Below are 26988 nucleotides of genomic sequence, written 5' to 3' on the forward strand. Positions count from 1 at the left end.
ATAGCTAACATCTTATTCATTGCTAACACATTGGATGCTTTGCTATTAATATTGGGAAGAAGACAAAGATGTCTGCTCTCAAAAATACTATTCAACATTGTCTTGAAAGTCCTAACCATTGCAATAAAACAAGATAAAAATACAAGGCATAAAGATGGGAAAGAAACATGCAAAATTGCCTCTATTTGCAGATGACATGACTATTTACATAGAAAGTCCTAAACAGTCTACAAAATATCTAATAGAAATGTCTCAGGACTCAAGGTTACTATTCACAAATTTATCTATTTATTTATTTATTTATTTATTTATTTATTTATAAAGATTTATTTATTTATTCATGAGAAATACAGAAAGAGGCAGAGATAGAGGCAGAGGGAGAAGCAGGCTCCTCGCAGGGAGCCCGATACTTGATCCCGAATCCCAGGAGCACACCCTGAGCCGAAAGCAGATGCTCAACCACTGAGCCACCCAGGCGTCCCAAAAACCAATTGTATTTATAAATTAAACTTTTTATCTTAAAATAATAGCAGATTGGCATGCAAGTCTAAAAATTAATATGAAAAATTCCAGGGGCACCTGGGTAGCTCAGTTGATTAAGCATCCAACTCTTGATTTTGGCTCAGGTCATGATCTCACGGTGGTAAGACTGAGCCCTATGTTAGGTTTTGCTCTGAGCTGGAGCTTTCTTAAGATACTTTCCCTCTCTCTATGTTCCTCCCACTCATGTGTGCTTTCTCTTGCTCTCTAAATAACAATATAATAATTTAAAAATAATAATATGTAAAAATTCAATGTACCCTTTACCCACTTTCCCATGTACACCATGGTAACATCTTGCAAAACTATAGAACAATATCAGAACCAGGATATTGACATTGATACAAAACAGTTTTATCTCCATAGGATCCATCCTGATGCCATACTCACTTCTGCATTCCTTTCCCCATGTTTGACCTCTGGCAACCACTGATCTGTTCTCCATTTCTAGAATTCTGTCATTTAAAAAATGTTACATAGATAAAATCATACAGTATGTGACTTCTCATGGTTGGCTTCTTTCTTTTTTTTTAATTTTATTTATTTATTCACAAGAGACACACAGAGAAAAAGAGGTATAAACATAGGCAGAGGGAGAAGTAGGCTTCCTGCAGGGAGCCCGATGCGGACTCAATCCCGGACCCTGAGATCACACCCTGAGCCAAAGGCAGACACTCAAACGCTGAGCCACCCAGGCGTTCCATGGTTGGCTTATTTTATTCAGCATAATTCTCTGAATATTTGCCCAAGTTGTTTCATGTTTCTATAATTTGCTCTTTTTATTGCTGAGAAGTATACCATGGTATGGAGACACCACAGTTTGTTTATCCATACACACATTAATAAACATCTTGATTGCTTCCAATTGTTGGCCATTATAAAAAAGGCTACTAAAAATAGCTATGTTTAGCTTTATGTATAAACTGAACTTCTTGCTTCTCTGTTATCAATGACCCAAAATGCAGTTGCTAGCTTAGATGGTCGATGCATGCTTAGTTTTATAAGAAACTGCTTGTCAGAGTAGTTAGGCCCTTTTCCATTCCTCTTACCAATGTATGAGTGGTTAAGTTCCCCTGCATTTTTATCAGCAGTTGATGCTGATGTTGCTATATTTTATTCTGGCCATTCTGATAGTTGTGTAATGGTAACTCATGGTTTTAATTTGGGGATTCCCCAATGGTTAATGACATCCAACATCTTGTGTGTGTTTTTTTGTCATCTCTATATCCTCTTTGGTGAAATATCTATCTGTGTCTTTTGCAAATTTTCTAATTAGATTATTTTTTTTACTATTGTATTTGAAGAATTCTTTTTAAATTCTAGATATGAGTTCCTTAATATATGATTTGCAAATGGTTACTCCTGATCTGTACCATGTTTTTCATCCATTCAACAATGACTTGCAGAGCATTTTGATACTATCCAATTTATCAAATTTTCCTTTTATTGGTCATATTTTTGTTGTCAAATCTAAGAATGATTTGCTTGGCCTTAGATTCTGAAGACTTTCTCCTATGATTTTTTCCTAAAAGTTTTATAGTTTTATATACAATATTTATAATTTATATCCATAATTCTTTTTTATTTAATTTTTGTAAAAGGTGTGAGGTTTAGGTCAAGATTTTTTTTAGGTGGGCGGGGGGATGGGATGATTGGGTGACGGGCACTGAGGGGGGCACTTGACGGGATGAGCACTGGGTATTACACTATATGTTGGCAAATCGAACCCCAATAAAAAATATACAAAAAAAAAGAAAAGAAAAAGAACATAGCTGAAGAATATACATCATTTGATTTAAAAACTTAATATTAAGGTGCAATGATTAAGATAGCATGGAACTCAACTTAGGAATGACAGATACATTATTTGAATAGAACAGAGAATGCAGAAACAAACCCAAACTGTGGTCATGTGATTTTTAACAAAAGTGCCAAGCAATCTGGTGAGAAAAAAATAATTGTTTTTGCTTTGTTTTGCTTTGATTCACTGTTTAACAAATGGTACTAGAATAACTAGATATCCATATGGGGAAAAATGAAAAACAAATTTCAAACCTTTTGTGAAAGCATATACAAAAATTCCATGTGTAAAAACAATAAATCTCAAACTTTGTCATAGCATACATAAAAATTAATTCTAGATTAACCATAGGCCTAATGATAAAGTTAAAACCATAACTCTTTTAGAAGAAAATATGAGAAGATATCTTTGTTACTAAGTATGTAGGCAAGAGTTTCTTATATGGTCACAGAGAGTAATAACAATATAAAATTGATAAGATAGATTCCATCAAAATTAAAAACTGGTGCTCATCAAAGTACACTGTTACAAATAGAAGTTACATATGGGAAGAAAATACCATATATCTCAAATGTTACTATACAGAACACAAATTACCAAAATATAACTACAATTCAATTATAAGGGGACAAAAAAGCAATTTAAAAATGGACAAAAATTGTTCATCTACTTGGAAAACTTGTGGTTTATTATAAAGTTAAACAGAATGTTATGATATGACCCAGCAATCACACTCTTGAGCATGAAAGTGTGAAGTGCTTTATTTATTACCTCCCCAAACTGGAAATAATATAGATGTCATTCAGTGGGTGAATGGAGTACCATGGAACTTTACTCAGTAATCGAAAGCAACAAAGGATTGATTCATGCAACTACATGGACAAATCTTAAATGCATTTTGCTAAGTGAAAGCAACATGACTACAATGGTTATATAATGTATAAATCCATTTGTATGTACTCTGAAAAAGGTACATAAAAAATATAGGGGTGTAAAATAGATCTGTGGTTTCTACAAGTTGGGAGGGGTGCCAGGAATTGACTACAAAGTGGTCACACAGAGAATTTTCAGGGTGATAAAAATGTTCTATATGGTATTGTAGTTGTGAGTGTATGACTATGCATTTGTCAAAACCTATATAATCGTACCCCATGAAAGTGACTTACTGTATGCAGATTTTAAAAACTTAACCAGCATGTCTGGGAAACCTAGGATAGAATGAAGTTTACGGCAAATGAATCTATTACAGATATGATATAACTTCACTGGAGGAGGTAGAGAAGAAAGGAGCTGACAATAATTTTGGAAAACTGGTTTGTCTAGATACTGTTTTAAAGATAAAGAAAAAAGGACTTGTACACAAACAATGTACTCTAGTTAGTAAATATATTTCTTACAGCAGTATGGTTCAGCAATTCTGAAACTATATTATGACTATACTAGAGTAGAAAAAAATAAGCCAGCATATTATGAATAGTAAGAGCCAGATTTCTCTACCAGAGAAAGAAGTTACAAATAAGCACTGAGTATGTATTAGTTTTCTATTATTGCCACAATAAATGATCATAACCTTAGTGGCTTGAAATAATGCAAATTTACTATACTACAGTTTTATAAACTAAAATTCTAACATGGGTGTCAATGAGCTAAAACGAAGCTGTTAGGCTGCATTCTTTTCTGGCGACTATAGAGAATAATCTGCTTCCTTGCCTTTTCCCACTTCTTGAGGCCACTCCTATTCCTTGGCTCATGGTACTCTTCCTCAGTCTTCAAATCCAGCAATGTTGCATCTCTCTGCATCTCTCTTGCATACTCACATCTCCCTCTGATTCCCTCTTTAGCCTACCTCTTTGACCTTTAAGGACTTGTTTGACTGAATTGGGCCTACCTAGATAACTCAGGATAATATCCATATTTAAGGTCACCAGATTAAAAACTTTAACTCCATCTGCAACCTTAATTATCCTGTGCCATGTGAGGTAACATATTCACAAGTTTCAGAGATTAGGAGTGGGCATCTTTGGAGGGGGACATTATTCTGCCTACCACAGGAGGAATAATAAAACCACCACTTCATGGTGTTGGAATAGAGTCAGAGATATCAGTATAAATTCATGTTTATTTTAATATGTTTGTAGATTGATATAGAATATAATGTAAATATGTGTATATGCATAAATTTATAGCTCTGTCCACCAAGAGGACCTAGAAGTAATAACACCCCAGTAGGAACAAACACACCTAGGCACAGATCTTATTTTCTAAACATCGTTCTCCAATAAAACAACCAGGGCTTCTTGAAATGGATGATTCCGGGGCTGAGGCAGGGAAAATACAAGATGAAACTGGAATATCTTGTAGTGCCAGAAAGTGCTATAAAACCCTCCAAAAGAATAAGCCTAATGCCAAAAGAATATAGAACTCAGCCTGAAATAGTTCCCAATGGCTAAAGCTGAACAAATTAGAGCAGCAAACTAAATAATGATATTATTGTATTTTAACTCATAGAATAAGTCCATACTGATATAAATAAATGGACAATTCTTATTACAGAAGAATTCTAATAAAAGTAGAAGGAATGAAGGAAATAGAAAATCACAATGGAATAATACAATAATTCCTGTAGGCAAGATCCACTGATAAATGCCAAGACTAATGAGTAGAAACTTTAAGGAGAAATGAGGTATTTGCATTTCCCTCAAATATCATGAATTTCTATAGCTAAGGTATGTTTCCAATTTTTTGGTACTCCTCCCTCTAGGAGGTAGAGTTTAATTCTCTTCCATTTAAAAAAAATATTTTATTTATTTATTTATTTATTTATGAGATAGAATGCACAGGAAGGGGGAGCAGCAGAGGGAGATGGAGAAGCAGACTCTCAGCTGAGCAAGGAGCCCAACGCAGGGCTCATTCCAGGTCCTGGGATTATGACAGGAGCTGAGGGCATATGCTTAACTGACTGAGCCACCTAGGCTCTCTAATCCTTCTCCATTTAAATATGGGGTAGACTTAGTGACTTGTTTATATCAGAAAGACCAAGAACTGTAACTGAGTATGTATACATGGAGTATGTGTGTTAACTTCACAGTAAAAAACCAAGAAGACAACACCTTGACTAAGTGGCCAAAGCTAACATCACCAGTGATATATCATGTACCCTCTGATATCATGTGCTGAGAAGGGCACTTTGCCTCTGTGGTTCTCCTTAACATATAACCCAAGTCTAATCTTGAGAAAACATCAGACAATGCCAAATTAAGGGACATTGTACAAAATAACTAACTAACATTTTTCAAAAGTGCTGTAATTATGAACAACAAGCAAAGACAAAGAACCTGCCACAGATTGGAGGAGACCAAGGAGCTATGACAAGCAAATACAATGCGACATTCTGCATTTGATCTGTGGACAGAAAAAGGACATCTGAGCAAAAACTGTGAAATCCTAATAAAGTCTGTAGTTTAGGTAATAGTAATGTGTAGGGGCACCCGGGTGGCTCAGTCCATTAAGTGTGCCTTGAGCTCAGTTCATTATCTCGAAGTCCTGGGATAGAGCCATATTGGGCTCCTTGCTCAGCTGGGAGCCTGCTTCTCTCTGTCCCTCTCCCTCTGCCTGCTGTGCTCTCTTGCTCTCTCTGTGTCAAACAAACAAACAAACAAACAAATAAATAAATCTTTTAAAAAATAGCAATGTGCCAGTGTTAATTTTAGTAAAGGTATCATGGTTATGGAATATGTTAACATTAGAGGATGCTGAATGAAGATTACATAGAAACTCTCCATAGTATTCTTGCAAGTCTTCCATAAATCTAAACTTATTTTAAATAATTTTTAAGGAGATAAAAGTTTTGAACAGATATGCAACAAGGAAAAAATGTACTAAAGTCCAGTACACAATGAAAAAGTACTCAGTATCATCAGTCATCTGAGAAAGGCAAAATAAAACTACAGTGAGGTAATCAATACACACCCACCTGAAAAGCTAAAATTAAGAAAACTATCATCACCAAATGTGGGCAATGATGTGGAGAAATCATAACTTTGTTACATTTGGGTGGGAGTATAAAATGATACAACCTTAGAAAACGGTCTTGCAATTTTTTATTAAACCAAACTATTCTATGACCAAGCAATTGCACTCCTACATATTTACTCAACATAAAGAAAAAATAAATGTTCACATAAAAACTTTACATGAACATTAGTAGAAGATTTAACCACAATAATATGTCATAATTCTAGATTTCAAATTATACTACAATGTTGTAGTAATCAAAACAGTATGGCACTGGCACAAAAGTATACACATAGATCAATGGAACAGGGTAGAAAGCCCAGAAACAATCACATGTTTGTATAGTAAATATTTGACAAAAGAGGCAATAATATACAATGGGAAAAGGTCTTTTCAATAAATGGTGTTGAGAAAACTGTATAGCTACATACAAAAGGAGGAAAATAGACCACGTTCTTACACCATACACAAAAGTAAACTCATTATGGATTAAAGGTATAAATGTGAGCCTGAAACCATAAAAATCCTAGAAGAAAGCTTAGACAATAATTTCTCTGATATCGGCCATAGCAACATTTTCCCAAATATGTCTTCTGAGGCAAGGGAAACAAAAGCAAAAATTAACTATTTGGGACTATATCAAAATAAAAAGCTTCTGCACAGCAAAGGAAACAATCAATAAAACTAAAATACAACCCACTGAATGGGAGAAGATATTTGCATATGACATATCTGATCAAGGGTTAATATTCCAAATATATAGTGAGCTGATAGAACTTAATGCCAAAAAAATAATCCAATTAAAAATGGGCCGAAGACATGAACAGATTATTTCTCCAGAGAAGACATATAGATGGAAAACAGACACATGAAAAGATGATCGTCACTGATCATCAGGGAAATGCAAATCAAAACTTTAATGAGACATCACCTCATGCCTGTCAGAACAGCTAAAATCAAGAAGAAGAGAAACAAGAAGTGTTGGTGAGGATCTGGAGAAAAAGGAACCCTCTTGCACTCTTGGTGGGAATTCAAACTGAGGCAGCCACTGTGGAAAACAGTATGACGTTTCCTCAAAAAATTAAAAGTAGAACTACCCTATGATCCAGTAATGATCTAACTGGATATTTACCCAAAGAATACAAAAACACTACTTTGAAAGGATATATGCATCCCTATGTTTATTGCTGCATTATTGACAATAGCCAAATTATGGAAGCAGTCCAAGTATTGCCCATTGATAGATGAATGGATATATATATATATATATATATATATATATATATGTATATAGTATATATGGCATGTATATATATATACATTTTATATATATAAAATGAAAGATGTGGTATATATAATGGAAATTATCTATATGTAATTATATTTATGGAATATATATTATATAATATAATGGAAATTATATGTATATATGTATACAATGGAATATTATTCAGCCATAAAAAGAATGAAGTCTTGCCATTTGAAATAGCATGGATGGAGCTAGAGTGTATAATGCTATGTGAAATAAGTCAATCACAGAAAGACAAATACCATATGATCTCAGTGGAATTTAAGAAACAAAACAAATAAACAAATAAAAAAGAGAGAGAGAGACAAACCAAGTAACGGATTCTTTTTTTTTAAGTAACAGATTCTTAACTATAGAGAATAAACTGATGGTTACCAGAGGGGAGGTGGGAGAGGGGATGGGTGAAATAGGTGATGGGAATTAAGAGCACACTTATTGTGATAAGCACTGAGTAATGTATATAATTATTGAATCACTACATTGTATACCTGGAACTAATATAACACTGTATGGTAACTATACTGGAATTAAAATTAAAAACTTAATAAAATAAAAAAAGATTTAACCATAATAGCCAAAAACTGGAAACAGCCCAGGGGTTTATCAATATAAGAATGGATAGACTTTGCTATATTCATAAAATTAAACACCACAATAATCAGAAACAAACTACAGAGTATATGGAATAATACAGAAGAATCTAAAAACATTATTTTAGGGATTTCTGGGTGGCTCATGATATCAAGGTTATGGGATGGAGCCCTTTGTCAGGTTCTGCGCTCAGTGGGGAGTCTGCCAGAGATTCTCTCTCCCTCTCCGTCTGCCCCTCCCCCTTCACTTGCACATGGTCCATTTGTCTCTCTTGCACGAAAATAAATAAATCATTTTTAAAATTATTAAAAATTGGGAAGCCCAGGTGGCTCAGCAGTTTAGTGCCGCCTTCAGCCCAGGGCATGACCCTGGAGACCCGGGATCGAGTCCCGCGTCAGGCTCCCTGCGTGGAGCCTGCTTCTCCCTCTGCCTGTGTCTCTGCCTCTCTCTCTGTGTCTCTCATGCATACATAAATAAAATCTTTTAAGAATTATAAAAAATTAATAACATTATTTTGTATGAAGAAAACTTCAGATATATAAGTACTTTCTGCCTTACTACATGCATATGAAGTTCCAGAGCTGACAAGATTAGCCTATTGCAGGCAAACGTCAGAACAATGTTTGCCTCTGGAGGGATCAGGCAAAGATTGACTGGGTTAGGGAATGAGAGAATTCTGGGATAATGGTAATGTTTTATATTTTGAAAGGTATTGAAGTTGAGCACATATATGCATTTTACTGTAAAAACTCTTCAATTGTGGATATAAGGCTTTTGTACTTCATTGTATATAAAATTTACATCAAAAAATCTATAAGCAGGGATCCCTGGGTGGCGCAGCGGTTTGGCGCCTGCCTTTGGCCCAGGGCGTGATCCTGGAGACCTGGGATCAAATCCCACGTCGGGCTCCTGGATCAAATCCCACGTCGGGCTCCTGGATCAAATCCCACGTCGGGCTCCTGGTGCATGGATCCTGCTTCTCCCTCTGCCTATGTCTCTGCCTCTCTCTCTCTCTCACTGTGTGCCTATCATAAATTAAAAAAATTTAAAAAAAAAAAGAAAAAATCTATAAGCAAATATTTAATTCTAATGGCATACATTCTGAAGGACTTAGAGATGAGTGTATTGATGTTTGCAATTTACCCTGAAATATGTCAAGCAATAAGATGGATTGCTGGATGGAGAGGGAGTCTGATGCATATCTGATAAAGCAAGTATACTAAAATGTTAATGGTAGAATTTAGGTTGTGAAATTTTAGGTGTTACTTAAAAATAACAACTGTGTTCTGAAAATTATGAAGATTTTAATAATAAAATTTTGGGAAAATACATAGTTATTAAAGGAATATTTCAATTGAATAGTATCTAGAAAACATCAAAGAAATAATAATGCTCAGTACCATCACTTTAATAAAACAGAATACATTTTGGACTTATTAAAACAAATTAAGGGGATCCCTGGGTGGCGCAGCGGTTTGGCGCCTGCCTTTGGCCCAGGGCGCGATCCTGGAGACCTGGGATCGAATCCCACATCGGGCTCCCGGTGCATGGAGCCTGCTTCTTCCTCCGCCTGTGTCTCTGCCTCTCTCTCTCTCTCTGTGACTATCATAAATAAATAAAAATTAAAAAAAAAAATAAAACAAATTAAAATAAATATTTGGCACCTAAAAAAAGGTCGAGCTGGAGTTAAGAAAACACATAAACTATGAAACGTTTACTAGGAGGATGTCAAAGGCTTGATGTTAAAATGACTGGAGGTGAGAGTATTTGAAGTTGGTAGAAACTTAAGTGGTAGCCAAAGACATTATGGCCATTGGACAACATTCATTTGTTACCAAGCTACTGCTATGTGTGGGCCAGCTGACCTATCTTGAGAAACAAATTACTTCATGAGACAAAAAAAAAAAAAATGGGCTGAATCAGTGAGACAGTGCTGAATTGGTAACAGATATTCAAAAGGATAAATAAAGTAGGATTAGAGTACCACACAGGGAAGCAAAGACTATGGTTGTTCAATATCACTATCAGGATCTTGACATTGAGTCTCAGAATCTGAAGGTCACATTGAAAAGACAAGGAACTCCAACCCATGGAGATTCCTACATCCTAGGAAAGCAAGTTCCATGGCCCTTGCCAGATTTGCTTTCTCCTTACTTGGCATGTTCTTAACTAAGGGAGTTCTACCTATCAGTATGTGTTTGGAAAATTGTGGGGACATTTCGGTTGTCACAATATTTGGGAGGGGCTAACATTTAGTGGATGGAAGCCAGCGATGCTAGTTGTTCTGAAATGCATGGGATAATGCTTTATAAATAGTTATTTTTGTATCCCACACAGTTTTAGAAATATTGCAGTGAGTCTTAATCATATAGGTGAGAAAACTGTTTTTAATTATCTGAATTTTGTCATCTCAACAGTAGCTTTTATCCTACTGTTTTCCTATTATTTATCTTTTCCTTTCTTATATGCAATGACTCTCAATCCTCTTGCTTTTCTTAAACATAAACTTATTCATTTTAAATTGGTGCAATCATGTATTTCATTATGTTGTCTGATGTAGTCATGCCCTTGCATTTATATATTGAAATAAATATCATTTATTGTAAATTACTTTCCTTTTATTTCTCATTCATATTTCAGTTAGGTCACTATACTTGATTTTTGAAGTTATATATGTAAGTAGGTTATATTATCTCTGAACTTCATTTCAGGATAGTGAAGGAGGTGCCACAAAATATTTGTTATCAAGAGGGAGTGTTAGGTCTCATCAGAATGAGAACTACTGATCTAGCACTAAGAAGGCAAGATGAATATGGATAGTAAGTAAGGCTTAAGGTTGTTGAAACCCTGGCTCATTATTACCAAAGTAGAAGGAACAATCATCAGTGTGAGTGAACCACTGGAGCAGAAAGTTTCTGCCTGAGAAGAATCATTACTAGTGTGTGTCAGGCTTTTTTCATCAGCTTGTCATTTCATCCTTACAACAATCCTGTAAGATAGGTACTATTATTATCCCCATTTTTTGGATGAGGTAATTGGACCTGAGAAAGATGAGAGTTGCCTAAGTTCTCTTAATCACTGAGTGGCAGAGCCTAGAGTGGAACTCAAGTCTGTCTGATGCCAAAGACACATGCTTTCTATTATCTTACTCAGACTTTCTAAGAGCAAGCTGGAGAAGAAAGTGCTAGACATCCTCATCCCTATACAGAATAATCAGTCTGTAAAAGATTCATGAATGAAGATCTTTCAGAAGATTTTTTGAGTGCTTTAAGATGTGCTAAAAAATCAGAAAATAATAACATAGAAACCCCTTTCTCTTAATGAATTTCTAACTTAATTGGATACAGAAAATGTACAGTAAGTACAAGGTCAAATTAGAGGAAAGAGAGAAAATGGTGGTAGCTGGAGAAATAGCAAGGACAGTTTGTGCATGTGTGTGTGTGTGTGTGTGTGTGTGTGTGTGTGAGAGAGAGAGAGAGAGAGAGAGAGAGAGAAAGAAAGAAAGAGGGAGAGAGAAGATGTCTCATGTGTGTCTAAAGGAGATTACAACAAAGATTTACTGAGTACCTATTACATTCATGGTAAAAAGAAACAAACAAACAAAACAGATTGAAAACCTAATGAGGGATCCCTGGGTGGCGCAGCGGTTTGGCGCCTGCCTTTGGCCCAGGGCGCGATCCTGGAGACCCGGGATCGAATCCCATGTCGGGCTCCCGGTGCATGGAGCCTGCTTCTCCCTCTGCCTTTATCTCTGCCTTGTCTCTGCCTCTCTCTATATATATATGACTATCATAAATAAATAATAAAAAAAAAATTGAAAACCTAATGAAATGATGGGGCCAGTCTTTGAAGAGATGGGAAGGAAGGGACTAGAGCACAAGCACAAGGGTAAACTTATTTGTCCAGAGGCCAGAGGCCCACCGGAGAAGGGGATTGCAACTTGAAAGAAATTTAGGGGGCAGAGTAGGGAAGCACCAGCCAGCCCTGCTCTGTGAAGGCCAGGATGAGGTCATCCTTACCCATTGAGTAAGAGTCAAGAGAGGAGGGGCAAGTTGAGAGGCCAAAAAGACCAGAAAAGGCTTGGGACATGCTGTGGGCATAAATAAAACCAAAGAATCAACAATAAATGAATAAAAGATTGTTGAGCTGCCTGCAGGGCTCTGGTGAAGTTAAGCTGCAGGGATTTATGCATTTGTTGATTATCCACTTTGTGTGCTACCCATAGTAAATATTCAACCCCAGGCAGCCGCCTCTGCAACTTCCCTACTTTTGGTCTCCTAGCCAATGTTCTGTCTCATTTTTTCCTAAATTGTGAGCAATCTGAGCAACAAATTATGAAGACAAAGTATACACATATAGAGTTTGCTGTTATAATAAAAATTTACAACAAAATTAATCTGACACATATTTAATGATATGCATAATTGTTATTGTGCTGGGTGGCAATTAAGCATAAATTGTAAACAGTTCACATAAATGCCTGTAATTAGAATTACTTCCACACAGTTAAACTACATTCTTAGTTTCTTTCCTGAGTTTCTCAGCTCTTGTATATCCCTCATCTGTATCCACATCAATAGTGCGGATATGGAGTTGGCATTGATCATCACCTTCATCAAACACTTGTTATCCTTAGAAGATAAAATCTGGGGTCTTTTCACCTAATAACTATTTCTGGTTGCCATTCACAGTGTCCTTTCATCTGGAAGTGCCCATCAAGAGCCAGCCCTTTCTTATGCCGCCTTCTGCCAACCTCAGTGGGTGCTCCCTGCCACCTCCAAAGGGATTTCAGGTGGGAAAAAAAGAGAAAAGCTTGGCCAATACTGGCAACATAGGGGAGGAAATGGGTTCTGACTCTTACTACCTGGAGCTCCAGGGGCAAGTGGATCACAAGGTAAGGGAAAATGACTGAATTCAACACACAGACATCATCCTTCCTGCCCCTGATTCTATTAAATGACTAATATAGTCATCTGCACAGCTGTCTTTAAGGGGATAGATTCATACCAAAAAGAAAACACTGCTTCAGCCTAAGCCTCAACACATCATTCCCTTCATTCAATGAAGCTATTGTCTGAAATGTCTTTAAATTCCAGACTCGGATTTCTTTTCTTTTGCCTTTAAAGATAAATGGCTTTAAAAATTCCAAGGAAGCTGACATACTGATGGGAATACTTGTCAGTAGACTAAGTTTCGAGTCAGATTGGATGCTACAACATGCTAGCAGTGAAATTTTGGTGTTTACTCTCTGAACTTCAATTTTGTCATCTGTAAAATGGTGATAATAATTGTGTCTGTCTTGTATGGCTGTTTTGATTTCATGTACATAAAACATTAGTACACTGATGGGAGCATAGTAAAATTTCATTAATCATTAGTTGCGTTTATTATTACCATGATTATTGTTGCTTTTAGCTGTAGCCTTGGCTTCCTCACTACCATGACCATCTCTCCATGTATTTACTTCTGTAGGAAGCAGAACTGTGGGAAATGAATGTATGAAATACTAGTGGTGAAATCTGGATGTTGAAACCCCAGATGACCTCAAATCAAAGAGAACAGCACAGATGGCTCAGACCCTCATCTATATTCCAATTTTGTTAGAGGGAGCTTGGTGCCGACCTAGTACATGGTGAAACCTGGCATGTAGAAGAGATCGAAGCCAGACCAGATTAAAATGATCATCAGAAACACTTGTTTAATCACTAAAAATGTATTAACTGAACCGCCAGTGCCTTGCAGATGGAAGTGATATAGACAATATATTTTAGGAAGGGGGAGAGAAAATGTCCAATGAGACCAACAAGGGCACTAATAGAGGGGTATCCTCAACACGGTGGCAACATCTAGGATGGATGAAGTATTCCTTTCTGCTCAGAAGGCTCAGGGAAGCTTCTCTTCAGAGAAACAGGTCTTCAAGCAAGTGTAGGAATGTATTAAATGGTATAATATGTATTTTAAAACTCCAGTATCAGTCAAGAGGCATTTTGCCATATAGCTGAATTCTCTGAACTTACTTTTTGCATCCTAAAATGACATGGATGCCATGGCCACTATTCTAGTTACCATTCCTCTATAACAAACTACCCAAAGAATTAGCGAAATAAGACAATTGGATTATACTTATGAATTCTCTGGGTTGAGAATTTGGACAGGTCCCAGCAGGAATAGCATATCTCTGCCTTATGATGTCTGGGTCCTTGGCTTGGAAAACTTTATGACCAGATAGCTAGAAAGTGGGATCATCTAGGAGCCTCTTCATTTACATATCTGGCGATTGATGCTAGTTGTAATTGTTACCCTCTTTTCAGTGCTCTGGTCATGCTCTATTGGTCCAAGATGTCATAGCTATTCCATATTCAAAGGGAGAATACATAGATCTTACTTCTCAATGGGCAGACTATTGAAGAATAAAGACATGAAATAGACCCTACAGATTTTGTGTAGATATCACATCTGTCTCCCAGGAACTGACAACCAGAACACTTTTACATGGCCTCTCCATGTGACTTGGTTTTCTTCACAGAATGGTGGCCTCAGGATTGTTGAATTCCACACATGTTATCTAAGTGCCCGAAAAGAAAATTTACAGAAAAAAGGCAAAATCCACATCACTTTTTATGACCCAGCCTTGAAAATCACTCCTCAGATTCTGGGTGCTACTGTTGTTCCCACATGCCCTAGTCATGCTCCATTGGTCCAAACTATCACAATCACTTTGAGATTAGGGAGATGACACCAATTTGACTTTTGATAGGAGGAACACAAAATAATTTTTGGATATGTTTCAAACCCTCCTTAGTTATCCATCTATCAAAGTCATGACCATTGAATACCCACCCATTGTCTAACCAAGTGGTGAGAATTCTAAAAGCTTCTGTTCATTTATTCATCACATATATATTGAGTGCTTACTAAGAGGCAGGCACAGAGGTTCTGGGACACAGACATAAAAAAAAAGTATATAAATGATTACATCATTACCACTTTCCTAGTTGCTAAGAAAAATGATGATACATTGAAACGGAGCCTAGGGCAGCCCCGGTGGCGCAGCGGTTTAGCGCCGCCTGCAGCCCAGGGCGTGATCCTGGAGACCCTGGATGGAGTCCCACGTCAGGCTCTCTGCATGGAGCCTGCTTCTCCCTCTGCCTGTGTCTCTGCCTCTATCTCTCTCTGTGTCTCTATGAATAAATAAATAAAATCTTAAAAAAAAAGAAACGGAGCCTAACTAGATGGAGGTGATGATTATTGGCAGGGAAGTTAATTTAGATGGAGTGCCCAAATATTGTCTCTTTTATATAAAATTTAAGGAGAGTACAGAGGATAAGAAAGAGTTAACTACATTAAGTTTGGAGGGAGAACATTTTAGGTAGAGGAGATAGCATACATAAACATTCTGAAGCAGAAAATAATTTACCGATTCAAGAAGCTGAAAGAGGATCCCATATGTAGCCAGAGAACATAGAATAACAATATATGATGAAATTGGGATCAAACTCTTAGCAGTTTAGCAGATCTATTCCCCCTTAGCATGCCTTCCTCTCCCATCAGGCACCCTTTTCTGAGTAGAGTTGACACATAGTATTACATTAGTTTCAAATGTGCAACATAGTGATTAGACAACTCTATTACATTATGCTGTACTCACCACAAGTATAGGTACCATCTGTCACCATGCAACATTATCAGAATATCATTGACTGTATTTTCTATGCTATAACTTTTACTAGCACCCCTTTTGTTTCTCTGCACTTTGCTTGTTGTCAGAAGGATTTTAGTAAAAGAAACATGGCAATAAGGAAAGAAAGAAAAGAAAGAAAGAAAGAAAGAAAGAAAGAAAGAAAGAAAGAAAGAAAGAAAGAAGAAAGAAAGAAAGATTCTTGCAAAAAGATTAAGGTGGAGCCAGTCTGGTCTTATTGCTTGGGCTGCCATTAAAAGTCAGATGTTGGACAGCAGAATTCAAAACTTCCAAAAGCTGCTCAGTCAACTAATATATGAAATAGCTTGTATTTTACTTGCCAGACATGATAGTAAACTGAGGCTCTGGTAAAACTGAGAAGCTTCAAAAGCTTGGCCTCTAGTTTCTCCTTTCAGCAGTCAGACTACTATATAGTAATTAGGTACCTTTTTAGTCGATATTTCTTTACTATATCAAAGCAGGAAAGGGCCCAATGACAACATCATAATTATCATGATCATCATAACTACTAACAAAATAATTAACATAGATTATGTCTTATGCACAAGGGTTTTACATGCATTATCTCTTTTAATCCTCATAATAGTCCAGTGAGGTAAGATAGATACTAAAATTTCCATTTTACACAGGATCGATTTAAAGATCAGCAAGGCTAATTTACTTATCTATGGTCACAGAGCCAAGACACACAAGCTAGTGTGTCTGAGTGGTAAGCCTACTCTTTAAGCATAACTGAATACTGGAATTTTCAGATAGTGAAAAATACAAAGGGGTATCTGAAAATTTTGCATATTCAGTGCCCCTAAAGCTGAATATTTACCTGAATTTCTCACTTTTATCCAGATGCCTGTCTTTATATAGGCTAAATTGAACTGTGCCCTATAAAAAAGTGTCTATTCTTTCTAAAGGCATTGCCTTCATACTCTAATTTAGGTTTTTCTCAAAGGATTTATTTGCATTTGGTTTAAGAATCAAGTCCTTAAACTTACACAAACCACCATTTTGAGCTTCAGTTATCCTTGGAGAGCATGACATATAATTAGCCTTCTTAAATACTTTGAATTAACTGATATGCAGAGAACAGCTTGCCTTTAATAGATCTCCTTACCTGATCTCAATGAGGCCCTGTTTCAGGTATTAAAAAGAAGAAACCCAATTAGCTCTAATTACCACTCTCCATGCCTTCTCATTGGCAGATGGCAGCTGGTATGGTGGAAGAGGCAATGATTCTTAGATTTGCCAGGTGGAGCTATCCCCTCCTCTTCACATTTTTTTTTCCCTCAATGTATTCTACAACTTACAAATCTCCAAGACCTATGACTCCAGATTTAGGAACATGAATATTAGAAATTTATGATCTTCTCAACAGAGGCCAGTCCCATTCCCAGAAATTCAGGCCATTCAATCTTCCCTCAGCCTGGGTTAGTCGAACAAATATTTACTTGGTGCAGGCTATAACGTATTGATATGTGAAGTTTATACTTAAATTTATATTTAACATATTTATATTGAACAAATGTGTTAAAATATGAAAAAATGAATAATTTAGGCTTCCTTTTCAAAGACTCAAGGCAATGCTGGTCTCTGATCCTGGAGGAGATGCTCAAGATTCTCCACTCCTTAGCACAAGTTCTACTGTCAAATTGGCCCCAAAACAAATATCCAATTGCAAGAACTAGAAATATCCTTAGGACTCTACTTTAGGAAGGTGAACAACAACGCTGTAGGATAAATATCAGCATTATATAATAGAAGAACAATTTACTAGAAGCCAAAGGTTGACCATCCCCTAATCAATTGTGTGAGTTTAGTTGAGTCATTTAATAAGTATATTTATTTTTAAATGTATATTTGAATACTTATTCTATGTCAGATCCCATTCTAGGTGCTGAGAAGAGTTGGAGATGAAAGTAGAGTAGAGACAGATATAAATAGGACATATTCTTTGTCTTTAAGGAACTCATTAAATGGAGAGAATGACCCATATGCAAAAAATTACTATATCATATAATCAATGCTAAAATAGAAACATATGCAAAGTGCTTTAGTAACATAGGGAAAAAGAAGGCTTAACTTTAGAGGGGTGGTGAAGGATCAGGAAATGCTTCATAGAATTTGTAACATATGACGTTTGATATTTGACTTGGGCTTGAAGGGTGAAAATGAGAGAAGAAACACAGAAGAGGTGAGGCAGAGGTAAAAGGAGAAGCATCATGTGCAAAGTCATGGAGTCATAAAGTGTATGAGACCTTTATTCTGTTCTTAAATGGGGATCCTTGTGGCAGAGGCTGATTAAACACAGGAGGGATGTGAATAAATTTTCAGTGCAGGAAGATCATTCTGGTGACAGTGTAAGAGCCCAGGAAAGCATTCTCACTTCATGCTCAACCCCTTGCCAGCCTTTATGGTTGCACAGCCATAGGAGAATGAGAAAAATTTTGGATACACAGCTTGTATTCCACCTCTTTGGCTTTCTATTATAGAGATGGAAATACATTAAGGTGTTAGGAACTGTTATGCTCAATGGATGTTGAGCCCCCCCCCCATCTTGGATGATAGTACCAAATGTTAAATTAAACACCTATGCTGTAGGCAAATCGAACTCCAATAAAAAAAATATACAAAAAAAATCCCCCACCTATGCTATTCACACTTTTTTGGTATTTAGGACACTGTAGGGGAATATGGAAGTAGTGACAAGGTCCTTGCCCTTGGAGAGTGTACAACATATCTGTGAGAAAAGAGAAGCCTTCTAAATGTCTTAGAAGTGCTTCCATGCTGATACATAAAAGTGAGCTGTTTAACAATTCTACTTTTATGATCTATAATGATTTGCTAAACTTTGATGACTTGTCAGTAATATAGTGACATGATTCTCACCTCAAAAAGTATACTTCCACTCCATTTAATTTCTCTTCCAAGAAGCAATTGATATCACTGAATTCATATGCACCTCCCTAGAATAGTCTGCACATCTACAATTAAATATAATTTCTCTTACTTATTGTTACACAAATGGTGTCATACCATACACACTGCACTACACCTTGCTTTTTGTACTTAGAGTATCTCATGGAGATCTTTCCATATTAGCACATGCAGAGCTGACGCATTCTTTTATACTGTTTTTGTTTGTCTATGGATGTACTGTGTTCCATTGTGCAGATGTGATTTAATTTATGGAACTAATTAGGTTGGTTTTAATCTTTTATTTTAATAAATAATCCTGAGATGAAAAACTAAAATAAATTTTAATCCCATGACATTTTTATCTCATGCATTTTTATCAAAACTTTAGGTGGGAAAAGGAGACAGATTTGCATTTCGATTGCATTACATTACTTTTTTACTTCTCTTTTTAATAAATTTATTTTTTATTGTTCAATTTGCCAACATATAGAATAACACCCAGTGCTCATCCCATCAAGTGCCCCCCTCGGTGCCTGTCACCCAGTCACCCCCACCCCCCGCCCACCTCCCCTTCCACCACCCCTAGTTCGTTTACCAGAGTTGGGAGTCTCTCATGTTCTGTCTCCCTTTCTGATATTTCCCACTCATTTTTTCTCCTTTTCCCTTTATTCCCTTTCACTGTTTTTTATATTCCCCAAATGAATGAGACCATATAATGTTTGTCCTTCTCCGATTGACTTATTTCTCTCAGCATAATACCCTACAGTTCCATCCATGTCGAAGAAAATGGTGGGTATTTGTCGTTTCTAATGGCTGAGTAATATTCCATTCTATACATAAACCACATCTTCTTTATCCATTCATCTTTCGATGGACACCGAGGCTCCTTCCACAGTTTGGCTATTGTGGACATTGCTGTCTTAAACATCGGGGTGCAGGTGTCCCGGCGTTTCACTGCATCTGTATCTTTGGGGTAAATCCTCAGCAGTGCAATTGCTGGGTCATAGGGCAGATCTATTTTTAACTCTTTGAGGAACCTCCACACACTTTTTCAGAGTGGCTGCACCAGTTCACATTTCTACTTCTCACTTCATATCTAACTCATGTTTTCTTTTTAAAAATATTTTATTTATTTATTCATGAGAAACACACACACAGAAAGAGAAAGAGAGAGAGAGAGAGAGAGAGAGAGAGAGAGAGAGAGAGATCGAGGCAGAGACACAGGCAGAGGGAGAAGCAGGCTCCATGCAGGGAGTCTGACGTGGGACTCAAACCCGGGTCTCCAGGATCAGGCCCTGGGCTGAAAGCAGTGCTAAACTGCTGAGCCACCCAGGCTGCCCTAACTCATGTTTTCCTGAGAAATGTCATCTGCAGTAATGTCTTCTATGATACAAGATAACCATTTTTGGCAGTCCATTCTGGGCTCCCTGAATTAGTGGAAAAATCATAGATTTGGTGCCAAGCAGACCTTGGATTCAAATTCATATTCTGGTATCACTACAGTTTGGCTGGATGGTTTTGAACAAGTGAATTAATTTCTGGGACTCAGTTGTAATATTTGTAAAATGGGGATAATAATGGTAGCTACCTCACAGTGTTGCTGTGAGAATTTAGCACAATAATCCATGCAAAGAACTTAGCACAGTGCCTGACACCTACAAAATATTCAAAAAATGAAGCATAACATACTTCCTGTTCATTAATGTGGAGATAGTTGATGGAACAAAGGAAAACCCATCAGTTTCACAGTGACTATTGTTGACACTGTAGAGAGATTTGCACTTTGTTGAGGTTTTCAGAAAGTGCCAAGAGCTACTAGAAAAAATCAAACTTTCTTTTGGTGAGGTATACATTCCTCATTGTACCAATTTTCTTAGAGCTACCTTTACATCTTTGTTCCTTAGCGTGTAAGTAGTAGGGTTGAGGGAAGGGGTAAGCACTGTATACAGAAGGGAAAGTGACTTCAATAAGTCCTCATGCTGAGGCCCTGATGGGAAGCCATAGACAATGCCTAGCATTCCATAGTACAGACTGACTACTGTCAGATGGGAGGAACAGGTGGAGAAAGCCCTCTGTTTCCCTGCAGTAGAAAGAATCCTCAGAATGGTGGAGATGATATAAAATGCTAGAGTTCGCAGGAAGGGGCCAAGGGCAAATGAGGAGGTACATATAAAAGAGGTCATCTCAGCTACTTGAGTATCAGTGCAAGCAAGCTTCATGATGGGCTTCAAATCACAGAAGAAGTGGTCAATCTTATTGTCAGCACAGAATGTTAACCGAAAAATGAGGACCAGGAGAAGGATGGGTGCCAGAAATCCAGCCACCCAAGAAGCACCAGCTAGCTGTAAGCAACCCCAGTAGTCCATTATACTGGAGTAATGCAATGGGTTACAGATAGCTATATAGCGATCATAAGACATGACAGCCAGGAAGAAGCATTCAGTGGCCACCAGAGAAGCAGAACAATAAAACTGGCAAGCACAGCCTGGGAAGGAAATAGGCACATGAGCTGATAAGAATGTCCTCAGCATCATGGGCTCAATGGTAGTGGTGTACCCAATCTCTAGGAAGGAGAAGTGGCCAAGAAAGAAATACATGGGGTGTGAAGGGAGTGATCAGCTGACACAACAGTTAGGATTACAATGTTGCTCATGGGAGTCACCACATAGATGACCAGAAATACCCCAAAAAGAAGAAACTGAAGGCCATGGAGATCCCCAAAACCGAAAAGGATAAATTCTGTAATTTGAGTTATATTTTCTTCTTCAGTGCTAGCCATGACTCAGATCTAAAAGTAAAAATATAAAGAATGACCATTGATCAAATGCTATTTTTAGAAAAAAATCAAACTGCTTAGAGGCATCATACATATCAAGTATAACTGGCTTTTTTCAGGAAGCTGAGGATTCTTAATCTTAATGAATTTGACCGTAGGCCCCCAGGAACCATTTGGAAGGTTCATCCATTACTTCAATTACCTGATCATATATATAATGTATAAGGCCTTGAAACTGTGACTGTGACACATAAATATGCACATTTTTCCCGATATTTATTTTAAAAAGACAGAAGGAAAATGTTCTATCCTTGGAGATATTATTCTGGTTGCTTCTACAGCTGCTAGTGGTGTTTTCATCAGCAGTGGGGATTCTGAATCACTTATGTGTAAATTGTATAAAGTCAATGATAAAATCTGTTTTTTGTTTTAGAAATTCCATACCAATTAAATTACATGAATTGAAATTCACTATGTTGAAGGATGTCTAATCCTTAAAACTTTTTGATAACAAGTTCTCTAAACATTAGTAGAGGAAGTATAGTGGAGTGAAGGTGAACTACTGATGGTAGGATGATGGTTAGTTATAGTAAAAAGAATCATACCTGAATTCAGATTCCAGCTCTGCTACTTAATGGCTGTGTGCCTTTGAATAAGTCACATCACTAATCTGATAGTCCATTTCCTCATCTGTAGAATAGCATATTGATTCTAGTACATGTTTTTTACAATCACTGGCCAATATTAAGTATTTAGTACATTCATTTATCCATCCAACAATATTTATTAGGTGCCTACTATGTGCAAAAGTCTTAGGATAAAATAAAATAAAATATCTTATAAAATATCTTAGGATAAAAACACTTAGGATAAAATAAGGGAAAGGTCAAGAATTTTTTAACAAGTCAGGAATACTCTCTATGTCTCATGGACTTAACATTTTAGTGGAAAAGAAAGACTAAAAACAAGGAAAGAGACCCATAAAATAATTTTAAGTTGTCTGCTATGAATGTAAAAAAACAAGGACCCAAATAGGAAATATATGTATGGGTGTTTGGGAGAGGGATATTTTTGTTGCTGTTGTCAAGAAAATCATAAAAAAATTGAGACCTAAACAAGGGGAAGGAGATAGTCACGTAAGAGTTGGGAGGCAGTACAGTATTCTAGGCAGAGGGAACAGGACCTGAAGGAATTATTTAAAGTATTAGAAAAACTGAAGTAAACTGAAAAATGAAACCCAACATATGGTAGAAGGGGAGTTGGAGAGAGAAAAAAATAAACAGAAAAGCAAAGGGACAGAGCAATGAAGAAGAAAAAATAGGAAAAGCCCAGATCATTCAGGTTCCTGTAGACCATGCTATGACACATAGATTTTAAATACTACAGGAGGGCCCTTGGCTGGCTCAGCTGGAAGAGTGTGCAACTCTTGATCACAGGATTATGAGTTTGAACCCCACCTTGATGTGGAGATTACTTAAAAACAAATAAATAAATAATAAACTTAAATACTATAGGAATTTGTTAGAGGGTGTTAAGCAGCATTGTAATCCAATTTAGAGATTAAAATCACTTTTGATTCTGTTTAATAAAGGAATTAGAGGGAAAATTTAATGAACCAGAATGAGACAGGTAAGAGACTATTTCAACAAGATGATAGTAATCCTTAATATGGTGGTTGCAAAAAAGATGGACAGAAGACAGGTTCAAGATACATTTTGGAGGCAGAAATATCAAGACTTACTAATAAATTAGATGTGAGGTGGGATGCCTGGGTGGCTCAGCGTTTGAGCATCTGCCGTTGGCTCAGGGCATGATCCTGAGGTCCTGGGATTGAGTTTCACATCTGGCTCCTTGCGTGGCACCTGCTTCTCTCTCTGCCTCTGTCTCTGTCTTTGTCTCTGTCTCTCTCTGCCTCTGTGTGTGTGTGTGTGTGTGTGTGTGTGTGTCTCATGAGTGAATGGATGGAATCTTAAAAAAAATTAGATGTGAAGAGTGATAGTGAACTATGAAAGATAACTCCTAATTTTCTGGCTTGAGTAACTAGTTCCACTCATTTAAACAGTGATAATGTGGAGAAAAAATTTAGGGGAAGCACAAGATCAATTTGGAGATAATAAATTTGAGATGTTTATGAACATTCTGAGTGGAGAGGAGAAGCTGACAGCTGGATTTGAGACTATGTAGCTCAGAGAAGAGGGCTAGAATGGAATATAAATTTAGGAAATATCACAATATAGATAATATTCAAATCCATGATAATGGACAAGCTGACCTACAGAGAAATTATGGATATATAAGAATGCCTTACACTGAGCTTTTAAACCTTTTTTTCTCTTAGACCTGACACAGGACAAGAAAAGTAGACTGAAGAAGAGGAGTCAATGAGGTAGAATGAAAACCAAGGGTAAATAGAATAACAGAAGCCATATTCCAAGAGAATTGTTGATTGTGATAACAGCTGTTGTGAGATTAAAAAAAGATATCGAATAGTCTCTTATATTTGGTTACATGACTAATAGAGTCAGTGGAGTGATGGAGACTGAAGGAGAACAGTGGAATTGAGCGGTAACTATAGAGAAATGAGCATTGACCCTACCTTTTGTATGCTAATGAAAGTGATTCAGCATAGAAGGGACATTGATAATGCACAAGTAAATAAGGAGCAAATTTTGGGAGTGAAATCTTTTAGAAAGTGAGAAGGTATGGGATACAGAGCACAAGAGGAGGGGTTAATCTTTGGTAAGGACATCTTTTTAACAAGAAGAGGGCTAGAAAAAAAAAAGAAGAGGGCTAGATAAAATGGACAGATTTATAGTTAAGTTGCTACATTTAATCTCAGGAAGATGATGGAGTTTGCTTCTAATGGTTTCTGTTTCCTCAAAGAAGTAGGACTGTAAAAGTGAGGGTAGAGAAGGACATACAGGAGGAGGTCTGGGGTAGGAAAAGTTGTAAAATAGTCATATCTAGAAATGAAAAGGCTATCTTACTAGAACAAATACTATGATTGTCAGGCAGTATTGACTGGCAATTTGATCTTTGAGATCATAATTTAAGAAAGTGAAACCAACCTGCTTTCTTGAGTATATTCTCTGGCAATGTTTAGCTTCCAGGGTGGAGCCAAATCAGGTTTGGAATTTGGCCAGATGAAAACAATGGAAGAAAAGAGGAGCAAGGGGTTTGGAGGATATTTGAAGAAACAGTTTTAAGGAAGAACCATATGATAAGTGTTAAAAGTCTCTCCCATCTCCTTCCACGGATTATTAAAAACAGAAAGGACCTTCAAAATATCATCTGACCAACACTTTAATTTTGTAATTGAAAAAGAAGATCTAGGCAGGTAAAGTGTCTTTTTTAGCATCTCAGATCTTGTCAGTAACAGACACCCAGGTCTCATTTTTCAGTTCCTGCTCCTTCCATTATAGCATGCTCTTATACTTTTTGCTCTCTTTTCATTTCCCTTTAGTGCCCTGCCCTTAATGTGTAATATATAAGTACCTGAAGAAAGACTTACCTTCAATTTAGTAATTTACATGTCGGGAGCTTAATACCTTTCAAAGAATTTTTAGATCCATCATCATTTTTAATCTTCCCAACTATCTTGTCAGGTATTTGGGAGTAGGTCTTTGATTTGTCTCAACTGATTTTTCAGATGAAAAAAACTGAGAATAATGATTACTTCACTACTACACTGTACTTATATTTCAATTGTAACTCTTTCTCCCGGAGATAAGGTTAATCTTATGCATGTTGATGTGAATGTAAATTTACAAGGTGCTAATTATATTATGAGCCAGGATTTTTGTCAGGTAACTGGATAATAGGAGCCATATAGAGATTGCCATCATTTGAGCTAAACAACAAATTAAGAAATTGAGGCGGACTTCCATGATGGAGATGTAACAAGAATCACTTTAGAAAAAAAGGGTTTTGGAGAACAGGATTAAGGCAACTGTTTCAGAGCTATGGTGGGTATCCAGCAAAAGTAGTACCTTTTTAGGATGAGAGAGAGAAGACATTCCAGGAAGAGGGAATAATGTGAGTAATGGACCAGTAACCTGAGGACCATGTTGACCATTGATTTCAGAAACATTGTTTGAGCAAAATTGTTTGAGTAGGGGGCTGAGGGCAGAGGATGGGGGAGCACGCATATTTTTGGAGAAAAGAAGACCAGAAAAAGATTTTTAAATGGATCAGAGAAGTGGGAGAACCCAAGAGGGTGATATCACAGAGTTCAAGGGAGGAAAGGCACCATCAGAATTGTTAGTAAACAAGGCACTGGGTCAAGAATCCTGACTGCACTGAGGTGGGGAGGTGAACAGTAAAAACCACAAATGCAGCCTATTATTTCAAAAAGACTGTTGGTGAAGTAAAGAGAGGGAGAGAGAGCCGAAAAATAAAATAAATAAAAAATAAAAACAAAAACAAAACTAGAGGTGAAAGAGGATTGATAGAAGATATTCATGTTTATTATTACTTTAGTGTTTTAGTAAAAGAAAAACTTGACCAAGATTCTAGGCAAAGAATCTAAGTCCAGAGAGAAGGAAATATGAATGACATGCAAAGGGATAGGTGATGGAGCAAGCAGAGTCTCAGAGGAGGTTAGAGGAGATGGCACGGGGAATACACAAGTGGAGGCACTATCTTCAAGCAAGAATAAAAGAGTGCCTTTCAGAAGAGAAGAGGGGGTAAAGATGGGTGTTGATAGTGATCATCAAGATAATTACCTCATCGTTGTCCTTCCACTTGAGTTTGGAAACTTAAGCCATCCCTAGATGGCTATGATGAGCCCACAGTAGAGATATTCTCTTTGTTTCCTCAGAGCTTGTCTTCTGGTTTCATCTGTATATGTGGAATACTTAGTAGAAACCAAAGTGGGTTGCTAAGACAGGTAGCTGTGTGCTGTACCACTACTATATTGTTTGACTAGGAGTAGTTACAGCAACAGCATGACAGATATGTTATTAGATATCCTTTAAACAGATTCAATAGGACCTGAAAATCACAGCTTTCCAACCTTCAACTTTACACAACTATACTTCTTCCAAAGTTCATCACATAAAAGCACCTTTATTTCAGATAGTTGTGGCCAAAACATTTTTAGCTCCTTTGGGTTTAGAAAGAGCATAATGCTTGCCAATGTATCTATCTTTCAAACACTCCTAACTTTCTGCAAGCAGGGACCGGTAAGATACAGTTCAAATAAGAAAACCAATTATTTTTAGGTTTGGCTCCCGAGGGAGTTTTGCTTTTTAATTGAAAGATCAATGTTTGATTCTCATGACATCTTGAACTTCCATTCAGTGACTGCTGACTAAATGGTGTGAAATTGGATATTGGAGTATCTGACA

At 36.9% G+C, this 26988-nt stretch overlaps 1 pseudogene; it reads right to left on the minus strand.

The window, feature by feature from the left end:
- Positions 1-20720: 20720 nt before the first annotated feature.
- Positions 20721-21643, minus strand: LOC112907872 (olfactory receptor 10A4-like; annotated as a pseudogene).
- Positions 21644-26988: the final 5345 nt, after the last annotated feature.

This window comes from Vulpes vulpes, chromosome X (assembly GCF_048418805.1).
Source record: "Vulpes vulpes isolate BD-2025 chromosome X, VulVul3, whole genome shotgun sequence".
Classification (NCBI taxonomy): Eukaryota; Metazoa; Chordata; class Mammalia; order Carnivora; family Canidae; genus Vulpes; species Vulpes vulpes.